Here is a 14,778-nt window from a genome sequence, read left to right as displayed (position 1 = left end):
AGAGAGAACGTGTATCCAGAAAGGGAAAGACGGACGGCGACAGCTTGGAAGGAACTGTTTAAGGGGATTGGGTGATAATGGAGAGTATCATGGAGCAGAATCATGAGTCCTCCATGGGCTGGAGTGCCTTCAACAGAGGGGAGATCATATCGGACGGACTGAAAATGAGGGAGAACAAAGCGGTCATGGGGACGCAGCTTTGTTTCCTGAAGACAGAAGATGACTGGCGAGTAGGATCGTAAGAGGATCGACAATTCATCCCGATTGGCGCGAATGCCGCGGATATTCCAGTGGATAATGGACATAGGGTGAACAGAAAATGGAGAAACGTGACCAAGGGTGCTGTCAACTCAACGACTGCTCAGAGCTTGCGACCGACAGCATGGAATGGCATTCAGTCGAAGGCAGAAGATCCTGATCCATAGGTTGGTCAGGAGCAGCTCCTGCCACCAACGATCGGCCAGTTGACCGGCCACCAGCAGTGCGCCTCGGCGACACGGAAGATGGCCGAGGGCGATTTCCGCCAGGTGGTGCTGTAGTTGGGACACGCCTTGGCGGAGAAGGAGAGGAACTGTGTTTCTTCGTAGCCTTCTTGGAGGTATGATGTTTAGATGAAGGAGGAACCGATGGTTGTGAAGTTGCAGTACGTAAAAACTCTTCACGAGAATGCTCTTTTTTCGAAGACTTGGCGTCTGACTTTTGGGCTCGAGATTTAGCAGAACCCGACGAAGGGTGAGCCATAGAGTGGGCAGGCGAAAGTGGTGAGGTTGAACGGGCGATCTTTGCGCTGGCCGATCTGACGACCGTGGTACTAAATGTGAGGTCGCAAGTCTGCGTGGCTGCCTCCTTTGTTGGCCGAGGAGAAGCAAGAACAGTGCTGTATTTTCCTTTCTGAGGCACGGTGGGCTGTCGACTGGCGAGTAACTTTCGAGCAGCAAAGGTCGACACCTTTTCCTTCACTCTTATTTCCTGGATGAGCTTTTCATCCTTAAAAACGGGGCAATCTCGAGAGGAAGCAGCGTGGTCACCCATACAGTTGATGCAGTGTGGGGATGGAGGTGGACAAGCACCCTCATGGGCATCCTTGCCACACGTAACACATTTGGCCGGATTGGAACAGGACTGGCTGGTGTGATTGAACCGCTGACATCGATAGCAACGCGTAGGGTTTGGGACATAAGGGCGAACGGAAATTATCTCATAGCCTGCTTTGATTTTTGATGGGAGTTGAACTTTGTCAAATGTCAAGAAGACAGTGCGGGTTGGAATGATGTTCGAGTCAACCCTTTTCATAACCCGACGAACAGCGGTGACGCCCTGGTCAGACAGGTAGTGCTGAATTTCTTCGTCAGACAATCCATCGAGGGAGCGTGTATAAACGACTCCACGCGAGGAATTTAAGGTACGGTGCGGTTCCACCCGGACAGGGAAGGTGTGGAGCAGAGAAGTACGCAGCAATTTTTGAGCCTGGAGGGCACTGTGTGTTTCTAACAACAGAGTACCATTCCGTAATCTGGAACAAGACTTTACAGGACCCGCAATTGCGTCGACACCTTTCTGAATAATGAAAGGGTTGACCGTGGAAAAGTCGTGACCTTCGTCAGACCGAGAAACAACAAGGAACTGTGGCAACGATGGAAGAACCGTCTGTGGCTGAGACTCAGTGAACTTACGTTTGTGAGCAGACATAGTGGAAGGTGAGGAAACCATTGCGGAAGAATCCCCCATGATTACCGGCGTCTCCGATGGCGCGCTCCTCCCTTGTGGGGGCCCTCACCGAGGGCACACCCGCCTTAGGTGATTGTTCACACCTCAGGTCACACCTCCCGACAAACGGACGGAGGGACCAATCGGCACTTTCGGAAGGTATCAGCTCGGGTAATCACCCCTCCCTGGGCCTGGCCTTTACCAGGGGGTACGTACGTGTCCTACCTGTCTACCCGGGGCGGGGAATTACGCGTTACCCCGTCACCGGCTACGCATGGAAGTGCGTGGGTAGGCCTTCAGACACGCACAGGGAGGGAGAAAGAGAAAGAGAAAGGAAAGAAGAGGGGGTCTCAAACGCCGCAGCGGAGAAAAGGGTAAAGAGAAGAGGTAAGGAAAGGAGAAGGACAAGGGAAGGAAGAAGACATACAAGCAAGGAAGAAGAAGAAGAATGCGGCACATTTACAAGCGTCCGTCTCCGGACGTAGGCGCAAACCATACTCCCAGAGGGGGAGAAAGTGAAGGAAAGAGCCAGAGGTGAGGGGGGGGGGGTGAAGACAGGGGATGGGGAAGGATGCGGAAAGGGAAGGTATGCAGCCCGGAAAGGAAGGAAGGCCACATTAGCTCGGGACCCCGTGCTCGCTACGCACGTATCCACAAAAGAGTTGTGGATCCCCTGGGGGGGTTCTACGCAGAATCGGAGAGGAAAGGAATATGTGGAAAACACTGATAAGGAGAAGGGACAGGATGATAGGACATCTGCTAAGACATGAGGGAATGACTTCCATGGTACTAGAGGGAGCTGTAGAGGGAAAAACTGTAGAGGAAGACAGAGATTGGAATACGTCAAGCAAATAATTGAGGACGTAGGTTGCAAGTGCTACTCTGAGATGAAGAGGTTAGCACAGGAAAGGAATTCGTGGCGGGCCGCATCAAACCAGTCAGTAGACTGATGAAACAGAATTTTAAATCGTTGTCTGGAAGGACACCTGACTACACTATATTGTTGCCTTTCCCTGAGAGCTAGGGAGAGGGGCGTCTGCCCCTTACCCTCGCGTATGGACGCCCTTGCAATCGCGGTAGCTCCATAACACCGCAAATGACAACCTTTCTCATCAACCATCAGAGTGTTTGAAGCGTTCCCTTAAGCGAAAAATTCCGCTATTAACATATACTAAAAATGAGCGTGTATTTTTTCCAGTCTACAACTTAACACCTCATTTGTGGAAGCACTGATTGTACGTAAGCGATGTGAATAGCAGCTGCAGATGCTAAGTATCACACGCACCAGCTTAATAAACGTAGCTTGAATGATTGGCGTAGCTGTTTTATTAAATGAGACACTACTTGACCGATTTTAACAGTTATAATGTCAGTCTAAAGATTCGTTAAAGGAAAAGCGGAAGGTTTGAAGTATTCTGTGACATTTTTATTTTTTGTTTCAATGCCATGTGTGCCGTGGCGTAGTTCTCAACATTTGAAGATCTTTTCAGATCGGCATTCAGAACATAATGGCATAGAAACGAAACAGGGAGGGCTCGTGTTTCCTGGTCGCGAGATACTGTCACAGGATATACACAGCGTGTGGTGAAAGGATACTACTAGTTAATGACAACTGACAACTAAGTGATGTGCAGAGTAGTGGCGCTCTTACGAATGTACTGTCCGCTGCCGAGAAGAATGCGCGCGGCAGGAATTTGGCTCTGAGAAGAGTGACGTGATCTAGACACAATAGTACACTTTTCTAAAAACATTTTCGTGTATGCACTTATGTCAACATCATAACTGATTAAGAAGTTCGCGCGACGTCAGTTTACAAGTTTTCAGTGTTCTGATAACTTCCGAAATAACGTCAGACAAATTTTCCAGTCCTATGTCCATGGTATCAGTGGTTCTCGTATCAGTTTATTAATACTGGTATTGTGTATGCAACTACTGGAATGTTTTTTCGTCATGGTACATGTTCTGTTTTACTCAGTTAAAACATCGCTGATGGTAGGACTTTTTCTTTATTTTCTTGCTTTTAATGTGGATGTGATTTCTGTATGCAAGTTTCACTAGAATGTTCCGTAACATTGAAACCATTAATGCCGAACTATGGATCACAACAAGGCTGACCATCAAGTCTACTGGTAAGATGGTGTTTTTCAGACTGATATCACACCCAGCCCATGGTGAGCACAGGGGAGGAAGTGATAGGAATATTTTCCCGTTCGCCTCTTCACCTCCGGCAAGCAATCACTTCTCCTGCCTACTTTATAGCTGGAGCACTCATGAGCCATTAAGATTGTTGGTTTGAAGCAAGTAGGTCTATCTTAGAGGCGTGCCAAAGAAAGAAGGAAGATCAGGGCTCAACGAAATACCGACATCGAGATAATTAGATACTGAGTACAAGCTCTGAATGTTTCAAGGACGGAGAAGGGCACCGCCTGCGCCCTTTCAAAAGGTACCATCCCTGCATTTTCCTGGAGCAATTAAAGGAAATAACGCAAAACCTAAATCTAGCTGGTTGGACGCGGATCTGAACCGTCGTCCTCCGGAATGCGTGTCTCGTGTGCTAAACACAGCGCTACCTCGTTCGGTGACGGCTAAATAAGCGGAAAACTAGAAGCAGGCCTACTCCTAAAGCAACAGAAATTTAGACAAAAATAATTCATCGACCATCTGAAAAGGATATAATGGTAACGCTGCCCGGTGGGAACCTTGGTATGAGATGGAACGAGGAGGTAGCAATCAGTTGAAAACTACGCGAATGAAGATACATCGTGGTAGGATGGACTAACCAGTAAGAATAACACCAAAGACCCATGTGTCACTATGGTGACCAGTCATGGGATAACGATATGTACATGTACAGATGACGACAGCATCGCTTACACAAGGGGTAGAAGGGCAGTGGACCAGCGGAGATGTCAGTTACGTGATTCATGTGAAAAAGGTGTCCGACATGATTATGGTCGCAAGATGGGATTTAACAGACTTTGAACGCGGAATAGTAGTTGGAGCTAGACGCATGCAACATTCCATTTCGGAAATCGTTAGGGAATTAAGTATTCCAAGATCTACAGTGTCAAGAGTACCACCAAATTTAAGGCATTACCTCACCCCGGGCAACGCAGTGGCCGCCGGTCTTCATTTAACGACCGAAAACAGGGGCGATTGTTGTGTTGTCAGTGTTAACAGATAAGCAACACTGCATGAAATAATTGCAGAAACCAATGTGGGACATAGGACGAACGTACCCGTTAGGCCAGTGCGGCGAACTTTGGCTTTCATCGGCTATGGCAGCAGACGACCGACGTGAGTGCCTTTCGTATAGAGGTCTGCGCTGATAAAAGTGCAATTCGCATCCGCAAGGTCCTAATCCGCAACCGCATCCGCAGCAATTAATCCGCATCCGCAAGTTCCTTATCCGCATCCGCATATATTTAAGTTTTGAATGATTAATTAATAGTAATAGACAGTAGTACTTAGAATTATGGTATGTAATGACATAGTTACTGTTAGAGTGCCACTTCTGCGACAACGTAACTACTTTTGACTTCTTAAATCACAGGAAATGCTCTATACCTACTGTAAAGCAGACCATTCCAAACAGGAAAGCATTGGCGCTCCGGAGCACACACAGTAGCGGCTCGGACCTCGCGAGATTGGAAACGTTATTTTAAAAAATGAAATTCAATGTAATAGTATTACAATGAATGTTTTAGCAAATTTGAAGTTCCACTTTTGTGTCCAGTGTAGGAATATACATGCAAAACAAGTCACTGTATCTTTTATCTTTTCGTTGCCATCAAATACGTATCCGATTTTTTTCCAAATTTGCGATTTCAATTTGTTTTCCTTCACTAATGTAAAATCACCTTTTTTCACCTTACACGAAATTGTATCCATCGATATGATGTTCATTTGAAGAAAGAACTCTCACTGATATTTGCTACGATACACGTTGTCACTTGGTCACTAAAAAGCGCTAACTGAAGGAGGGGGAAAATTGCAACGGGCACCTGTCTGGTAGACAGTGGGCAGGTTTGCCACCCAGAGAGCACTTCACAGGCCACACAAAAGACACGGTCGCGGAAACGGATTTGGCGCAGGTCTCTTGGGTACAGCTACGTCGGTCGTAGCCAGGGGCTGAGGACAACAGACATCTGCTCTACCCGGGCCCTGCAAGATTCCAAGAATGTCAGCAGACTTGAACTTTTCAACTAACATTGCAACATACGTACTGGGCAGATGGCTTGCTCATTATCCGCAGATGACCCGCGGATACCCGCGCCGGTCGCGATTTTATCCGCCAAATAACAAATACCGCGGATACCCGCGGATATCCGCATCCGCGCAGACCTCTACTTTCGTAATAGCACGAAATCGCCTGCAGCGCCTCTCCAGGACTCTTGAGCAAGTCTGTTGGACGACTGGGAAACTATGGCTCGGTCAGATGAGTCCCGATTTCAGTTGGTAACAGGCCAATGGCCCATATTGTCAATAAGACACTGAGCAAGTTGGTGGTGGTTCCATAATGATGTGGGCAGCCTTTATATGCAATTGACTGGGTCCTCTTGGTCTTTGGCCACTTTGAGACCATTTGCAGCCATTGATGGACTTCGTATTCCCAAATAACAATTGAATTTTTATAGATGACAATGCGCCATGTCACCAGGCCACAACTGTTCGCTATTGGTTTGACGAACATTCTGTGCTGTTCGAGGGAATTATTTGACCTATCCAACACTCATGGGATATAATCGAGAGGCCAGTTCGTGAGTAAAATCCTGCGCCACCAACACGCTATTACTGACGGCTATAGCGGCAGAATGGCTCAATATTTCTGTGGGGGGGGCTTCCAGCCATTTGTTGAGCCTAACCACGTCGAGTAGCTGCACTACGCCTGGCGAAAAAGAGGTTCGTCTCGATATTAAGAGGCTTCTCCCTTAGTCTAGATTACTGAAGTAGGGATTCGCAATCAGCACTGAAGTCTGCAACATGTTTTTGTTGTAAACGTTTCCAGCGCTGTTAGCAACACTGTTTCTTGTTGAGTTCTCTTTCCACACTGGCGGCAAACTTTTCTTGTGGCGTATTCTCATCGTCTGCATCTGCATTCCTCAGTATTCGCATCGTCGGCTGCGCTATGTCTAGTGACGAGGAAAGTACTGATATGTGGTGTTATGCCGTTAATACAGACACTTTAGGCAAACGAAGAGAAAGGCGCAGTTACTGATGATCGGAAATATACTGTAGAAAAAGTAGCACAAATAACCTGCTACAGGAACTTTGTTACTCCTCTTTTTTCGGCAACAGGAAATTTATTTCAGAGCCTAGTATATTTACATTTTGAAACAACCCGTATCTCATACCACGTAAAGTTTACAGAGCACTGGTTGAAATAGCGGATTACGTAAATGTAATGGTAACTGCATTAAAGAAATATCTGTGACATACTTTCTTGAATGTTTTCTGTTACACTCCCAAAAACATTTCGTCACTATTACTTGCTCTGAATGAGAGAAGAATCGCTACTTTTCGATGCCCTTACCAGACCCCACGCTCAATGAAGGCGCTGTTTGTCTGGAGTTCTGCTTCGAAAGCACTTTCTTAATTTTCTTTTGCGTATTTGCCCTCTGGAGTGGCGAGTGTTCATAACTTGCATGTGACGTACATTGCATACGCACCACACTCTTCTATTCTCTGCCTCTTCTTCCGTCATCAGTGCCTTAGTTACTAAACCACGCGTAATGTGAATGTTGCAGTAAATCACAAGCTAGGTGAGTGTTGTCAGATATTCCGCTCACCTTATGCCGTTTCCGTTTAGGAGGGGGGGGGGGGCGGCAATTCTTGAACTTCTACTTTTAATGTTATATAACTCCCAGCGACTACGTAGAATGGTAAATGCATCAGTTTGACATCAGGGACTCAGTTCCAGAAACGACTGAGTCGACAGTCTTAAGCGGAAGATAGTTACTACCTCTGACTGGAATACATGTAACGGCACTGTTAGTGCTAAGAGGCGGTAGTATGGACCAAAACAAGAAAAAGTCTAGAAACATTGGCTTTAAAATGCGTACCTTATGAGCTATGAACACTTGCGAAGTAGAATAGGTGGGTTCCACAGTGAGGTAAACAAGTGCTCATAGCTTTAGGGTATGCATTTTAGACCCCATGTTTACTAGTATTTTCTTGTTTTGTTCCATACTACCATTTCTGAAAGTGGTCTACAGCACAATCTTAGCAACAACAGTTCCAGTATATGTATTCCAATGTTAGAGGTATCAAGACGATTTTCACTCATAACTTTCGACTCTTGTTTCCGGACCGATGCCATTAGCTCAAATTGAGTCATAAACCACGTCGGCTTGTAAACTGCTTCAGGCACACTACCGCTGCCCGTCTTACAATCCTCAAGCTGCTTCTCCCGTTGGTATTTTACAGCCAGTGATGTAATCTTCTCGTCTGCCAAGTTGCTACTTGTGTGAAATGCAGCAGCAGTTTCCTATTTGCGTTTTTATAACGAACTTATTACACTCCATGAGCATTCCTCTTCCCTTTAATCTATATTAATTCCAAAAGTGCCCCGTCCACTCCATTGCAATAACAATGATCAGTTTAACCACAAACGCAAGCGAACCACAGAGCAACAAAACTAAAGCACAGCGGCAATGGGTCAGCTTACAGGAAACAGCTCCCTTTTATCTTTACCGACGTTACCACTGATAGCTGCTTCCGTTTTCATACATTTTTCCAACATCAGTCATGCAGGAATTGTCGGTAACATTCTTGGAAACGCTGTATGAAATATTTTGCAAACTTTGTGGATGCGCATTGGAACATTCTGGCTTATGTTAAGCGGTTATACATTCTCAGCGATTTTGAATTTACAGTTATATGAAACTGCCAGATTTGGGCACTGTAAAGTGACAAAATAGATAATCACTTATCTCTTCGGTAACAACGTGGTGACGACAAAATGATACAGAACCTTATGTTTGGGGGAGTTCCAGAACGAAATAGTATGAAAAGACTTCCGCTATATTTCAAAGCAACTGAACACTGAGTGGACCAAACAATTGAAGAGTCCTACACATTCAGAGATCTCGTAAAGATAAGTGCCTCACTGAGCAATAACAATTAATGCAGTATGTCATAAGTAAACCAATACCTATTGTAAGCTATCAACTGAAGGTTTCGTATTTGCTCTTTTTCGGAAAAAGAACATTCCAGAGGCGCGAATTTTGGATTAGGTTTTGTTTATCGTATACCGTAAGTTACGCGATTATTTCACTAAAATATCGGTTGTGTTAGTGTATTCTTATCCATTTGCTTCTCTACTAACTAGCCAGAGTGAAAAGTTCGGAAATAAGTGAAAAGTTCATATAGTGCAGGTTCAGTTCTTTGTTTGCTTTAGTTTCGTCAGGCAAATAATACAGATTTAATCGTTTCTATTTCTCCAGGAATTTTGAATATTAATTGAGTAGTCTACGAAATTAATTTAGATCAAAGCTAAAATTTGTCGGCATGAGTGATAAGTGTATGACTTTCCGTAGTATTGTTAATTCCGGGGCGGTGGTGTGAGGGCTGTTGCAGTTTTTATCAAGTGGGTGACTGCAGCAGTGTGGGAATTGGGGAAATAAACGAGGCTCACTGGCTGTTTAGGATCTGCTGTAGAGATAGGAAGATAATGGAACAGGAGGAGAAGATGGTTGATCTTCAGGCGGAACTGGATAATGTAAAACAAGATCTAGAAAGGTTAAGGAGAAGGGAAAAGAGAAGTGGGAAATGACAGGTTATAGAAGAAATAGGAATAGGACTTTCTCAGTGTTGTCAAGGTAGAGAACAGGTTTGATCTGTTGTCACAATTGGAAACTGATGGGCCCAAAGCTCAATATGTGGTATTAATACTAGGAACAAGAACAGTCTACACAAATACCTAAAATCATTTATCTTGGTCCAAAAAGGGGTCCAATATTCAGGAACACACATTTTCAACAAATTGCCAGGATTCAAACTTGGTTTCAGATAAAGCACAGTTTAAACAGAGTTTGAAAGACCTTTTGGTAGCCAGCACCTACGAATACCGTAACTGGGACTGTTCGACCACCTTAAGTAAAATGTGTTAGCTTTCCGTTTTGACAGTACTTTGTCACGACACTCAATTTGTGTGATAAATTTATTAAAAATGCATAACTATGTTTCATTCTGACATTGTGTAAATGTTAGCAGTCCCACTTTAATGTATTGACCTATTTTGACTATCTCCTGACAAATGATCAGGTTAATAACTATTATATCCTGATATTCTATGTTGTACTATCTGACTTGTTCCACACCCACGAGAATCTGCTCATTTTTGGGTCCATGGAATGAAAACAATCTAATATATTTGAATCATGTCAAGATAACTATCCAGAGAATGAATATAATGTTTAAAGATCACTTCTGCATTACTGTTTCAAATATGTTAAAATTGCCTGCACAGTCTGGTCCTGAAAAAATTGAAACATCAGTGACAAGAATTACAAAAAAAAGAATTTAATGAAAACTGGACTAGTACGAAACAAATGGTGCAGCATTCAGCATCATAACAGAAAATTTTCAACTCTTAGAAACGCAAGAAATGCAGTAAAAAACTAATTCTAGACATTGAAAGACTTTTCAGAGCTTGTACTTGTGTTTATTTCACCTTATAATGTCCGAACTTCGTTTTAACATCTTTTATTACCAAAAATGCAAATAGTGATCTTAGGAAAAGTACGTAGTTATACATCCTGGATAAAAATTTTATTGTGCCATCGTTAGATGGCAAAGCAGGGATGGCTAGAGGACAAATGTAAGGATGTAGAGGTTTATCTCACAAGGGGTAAGATAGATACTGCCTACAGGAAAATTAAAGAGATCTTTGGAGAGAAAAGAGAACCACTTGTCTGAATATCAAGAGCTCAGATGGAAACTCAGTTCTAAGCAAAGAAGGGAAAGCAGAAAGGTGGAAGGAGTATATAGAGGGTGTATACAAGGGCGACGTACTTGACAATATTATGAAAATGGAAGAGGAGGTAGATGAAGATGAAATGGGAGATCCGATACTGCGTGAAGAGTTTGACAGAGCACAAAGACCTGAGTCGAAACAAGGAGTAGACAACATTCCATCAGAACTACTGATAGCCTTGGGAGAGCCAGTCCTGACAAAACTCTACCATCTGGTGAGCAAGATGTATGAGACCAGCGAAATACCCTCAGACTTCAAGAATATAATACTTCCAATCCCAAAGGAAGCAGGTGCTGACATGTGAAAATTACCGAACAATCAGTTTAATAAGTCACGGATGCAAAATACTAAAGCGAATTCTTTACAGACGAATGGAAAAACTGGTAGAAGCCGACCTCGGGGAAGATCAGATTGGATTACGTAGAAATGTGGGTTCACGTGAGGCAATACTGACCCTACGACTTATCTTAGAAGCTAGATTAAGGAAACGCAAACCTACGTTTCTAGCATTTGTAGACTTAGAGAAAGCTTTTGACAATGTTGACTGGAATACTCTTTCAAATTCTGAAGGTGGCAGGGGTAAAATACAGGGAGCGAAAGGCTATTTACAATTTGTACAGAAACCAGATGGCAGTTATAAGAGTCGAGGGGCATGAAAGGGAAGCAGTGGTTGGGAAGCGACTGAGACAGGGTTGTAGTCACTCCCCGATGTTGTTCAATTTGTATATTGAGCAAGCAGTGAAGGAAACAAAAGAAAAATTCGGAGTAGGTATTAAAATCCATGAAGAAGAAATACAAACTTTGAGGATCGCCAATGACATTGTAATTCTGTCAGAGACAGCAAAGGACTTGGAAGAGTAGTTGAACGGAATGGATAGTGTGTTGAAAGGAGGATATAAGATGAACATCAACAAAAGCAAAACGAGGATAATGGAATGTAGTCGAATTAAGTCGGGTGATGCTGAGGGAATTAGATTAGGAAATGAGACACTTAAAATAGTAAAGGAGTTTTGCTATTTGGGGAGCAAAATAACTGACGATGGTCGAAGTAGAGAGGATATAAAATGTAGACTGGCAATGGCAAGGAAAGTGTTTCTGAAGAAGAGAAATTTGTTAACATCGAGCATAGATTTAAGTGTCAGGAAGTCGTTTCTGAAAGTATTTGTATGAAGTGTAGCCATGTATGGAAGTGAAACGTAGACGATAAATAGTTTGGACAAGAAAATAGAAGCTTTCGAAATGTGGTGCTACAGAGGAATGCTGAAGATTAGATGGGTAGGTCACATAATTAATGAGGTATTGAATAGAATTAGGGAGAAGAGGAGTTTGTGGCACAAGGTGACAAAAAGAAGGGACCGGTTGGTAGGACATGTTTTGAGGCATCAAGGGATCACCAATTTAGTATTGGAAGGCAGCGTGGAGGGTAAAAATCGTAGAGGGAGACCAAGAGATGAATCCACTAAACAGATACAGAAGGATGTAGGTTGCAGTAGGTACTGGGAGATGAAGCTTGCACAGGATAGAGTAGCATGGAAAGCTGTATCAAACCAGTCTCAGGACTGAAGACCACAACAACATGTTTAACCTTAAAACACCCGAAGGGGGTGGGGGAGACACTACATTGTTACTAAACCATCGTACATTTTATAACATTTTACTCCAAGGGATTTATTTTTATGCACTTAACTACAATTATAACGTCTCCAATGGTGTATCACGAAGGAAGTACAAAATGTGCTGACAATACCAGACTGGCGAGAACCGCGAATTTATACCAACTTAAATTTTACGAAGCATTAAAAACCTAGAGTTAAAAACTATAATTGTAATATGAAAATTTATTCAGGCGTTTGAAAAGAAAATGGCCAAGTATGTTATCCATCTCTTATCTTTTTTAACAGCTGAAAATGCTTCACCCTCTCATACATTTGGCACAAAGGCGATCGAGCGCCAGAATTGTTACACAACCGTTAATCTGGGGTGGCCTCCAGGCGGAAATAGTTTCGATAATCGTCAGCTTCTCAGAATTCCGATGTTTTCCACTCATTGTGTGTACAATCAGAAGAAGCATTGAGGAACTTCTCTTAATTCCAATGACTTTGTTTAAAGGCGAGTGGCTACTCTGTCTTAGAGAAGCGTTACAGCGGCGAGAGGGCACTGGTATCCCTTGTAACCAACAATCACCTACAACTGCTTGTATCTGCTGCTTGTTGCCCATGTGTCACAGGTAGCCCAGGACGCTAACGTTCTACTTGTGTTGAATGAAATATTTTTCTCAGTATCGCTATAAGAGTAAGTAACTGCGGACTTGCAGATGCAATTTTGGCCCCAGCTTCGATCCAAAATAATGGGCGCTATTGAGTTTCAAGGGATTTTTCAGTCAAATGATTAATCTTCAGCCCACGATAGGGTCACGCACCGCCCTATCATCAGTCAGAACCGACCGACACCCTGACGCACACGCACAAAAAAAGCCGTATCTGCTAATGAGTGTTGACGTATTCAAACCTAACATGTGTACGTGTTTGCAAGTGAAAGGTAGCATATATACAAGAGAAAGCATGACAATTCTGATACGTGTAATTATTTTGAAGTAAAGGTTAGGTGGTTTTATGGATTGAAAGCTACTGACAAAGGACACTGCACCAGAAACAATGTGTGCCGTGATGAATATGCCACGCCTAGCTTGTAAAATCGACAAGTATGCAGGATTTATTGGAGCTACTGTGGAATCTGTTGCATGTGAGTTAATAAAGGGTGCTGCAAACGAAGCTGTTGAAATAAATGTTGGTATGACTGACATACCACTAGCTTTTGACGGCTCTTGGCAGAAGCGCGGCTACAGTTCTAAGAACTCTTTTGTTACGATGACCAGTGTGGATACTGGAAAGGTAATAGATTTCCAGATTTTAACAAAATATTGTTATAAGTGTAAATCAGGGAATCAAGAAGAGCATATCTGTGACAAACTATAAATTAAAAAGTACGGAGGCCTCTGCAGCTATTGAAATTTTTAGTCGATCTGTGAACGAAAGGGGATTGTGTTAGACTAAGTTCTTAGGTGATGGAGACTCGAAAGCATATAATAGTGTAGTAGCCGCTCAGATTTATGGTGAGAAGATTATCACAAATCTGGAATGTTTTGGTCATGTCCAGAAGAGGATGGGCAACAGGTTGACGAATCTGAAACAAAGTTTGAGAGACAAGAAACTTTCTGATGGCAAAACCATAAGAGGCAGGCTGACAGACAAAATGACTGATGAACTACATCAGTATTATGGGTGGCCATTAGAAATAATACTACGAATTTGTTGAAAATGAAGGCAGTATGGGCTACCTTCTTCCACAGACTGGCAACCGATGAAAAACCAGTACACCACCTTTGCCCTCCTGGACCTGATTCATTCTACAATTGCCGTAATGCCCAGTACTCAGTTCACACAGCCATAAACATTCCATCCCAGCAGCAGTCATGGATATCTAAAGACTATTTACAGAGACCTGGCAAAACCCGAATTACTGAAGAAGCGTCTGCGTGGTCAGACTCAAAATCCAAAGAGTCGTTCAATAATCTTATATGGACGCGCTTACCAAAAAATGTTTTTGTTGGAATGAAGACACTCAACTGGGGTCAGTGCTGCTGTTATTGCTTTTAATGATGGCAACACTGGTAGGGTGTAAGTGCTACAGCACATGAGAATTAATCCTGGAACAAACTGCATCAGAGAAACTGAACGCATGGACAAGTTTCGCATTGATAATGCAGAGTATGCAGCACAGTTGGCCACTAAGGAGTCCAGACAGTAGAAGAAAAAACTTGGAAAAGATCAAGAGGATGATATACAGTATGGTGCAGGGTGCATCTGAGTGACTAAAAATAAAAAAATTAAGCATATATTAAGCGATTTACTGTCTTTTGGAACTATAGAAGCCGTTCTTGAAAATTTACATTTTCTGTTCCATTTTTCCCTAAATCTCGGAAACCACTTCGAGTAGATTATTCAAATTTTCAGTTAGTAATAACATGCATATTCTGAGTCTACTTAACTAAAAGAACAATGTTATGGATAATTAAAATTATTTAGGATAACTTA

General features: G+C 43.2%; 1 protein-coding gene across 5 annotated transcripts in view; it reads right to left on the bottom strand.

Moving 5' to 3' along the window:
* LOC124716227 (annexin B9-like) overlaps nt 1-14,778 on the bottom strand; it is a 138,486-nt gene that overhangs the window by 120,839 nt on the left and 2,869 nt on the right. The gene's annotated exons all lie outside the window — the stretch shown is intronic.

Source organism: Schistocerca piceifrons, chromosome 1, assembly GCF_021461385.2.
Source record: "Schistocerca piceifrons isolate TAMUIC-IGC-003096 chromosome 1, iqSchPice1.1, whole genome shotgun sequence".
Taxonomy (NCBI): Eukaryota; Metazoa; Arthropoda; class Insecta; order Orthoptera; family Acrididae; genus Schistocerca; species Schistocerca piceifrons.
This window is presented reverse-complemented; position numbering and strand designations above follow the sequence as displayed.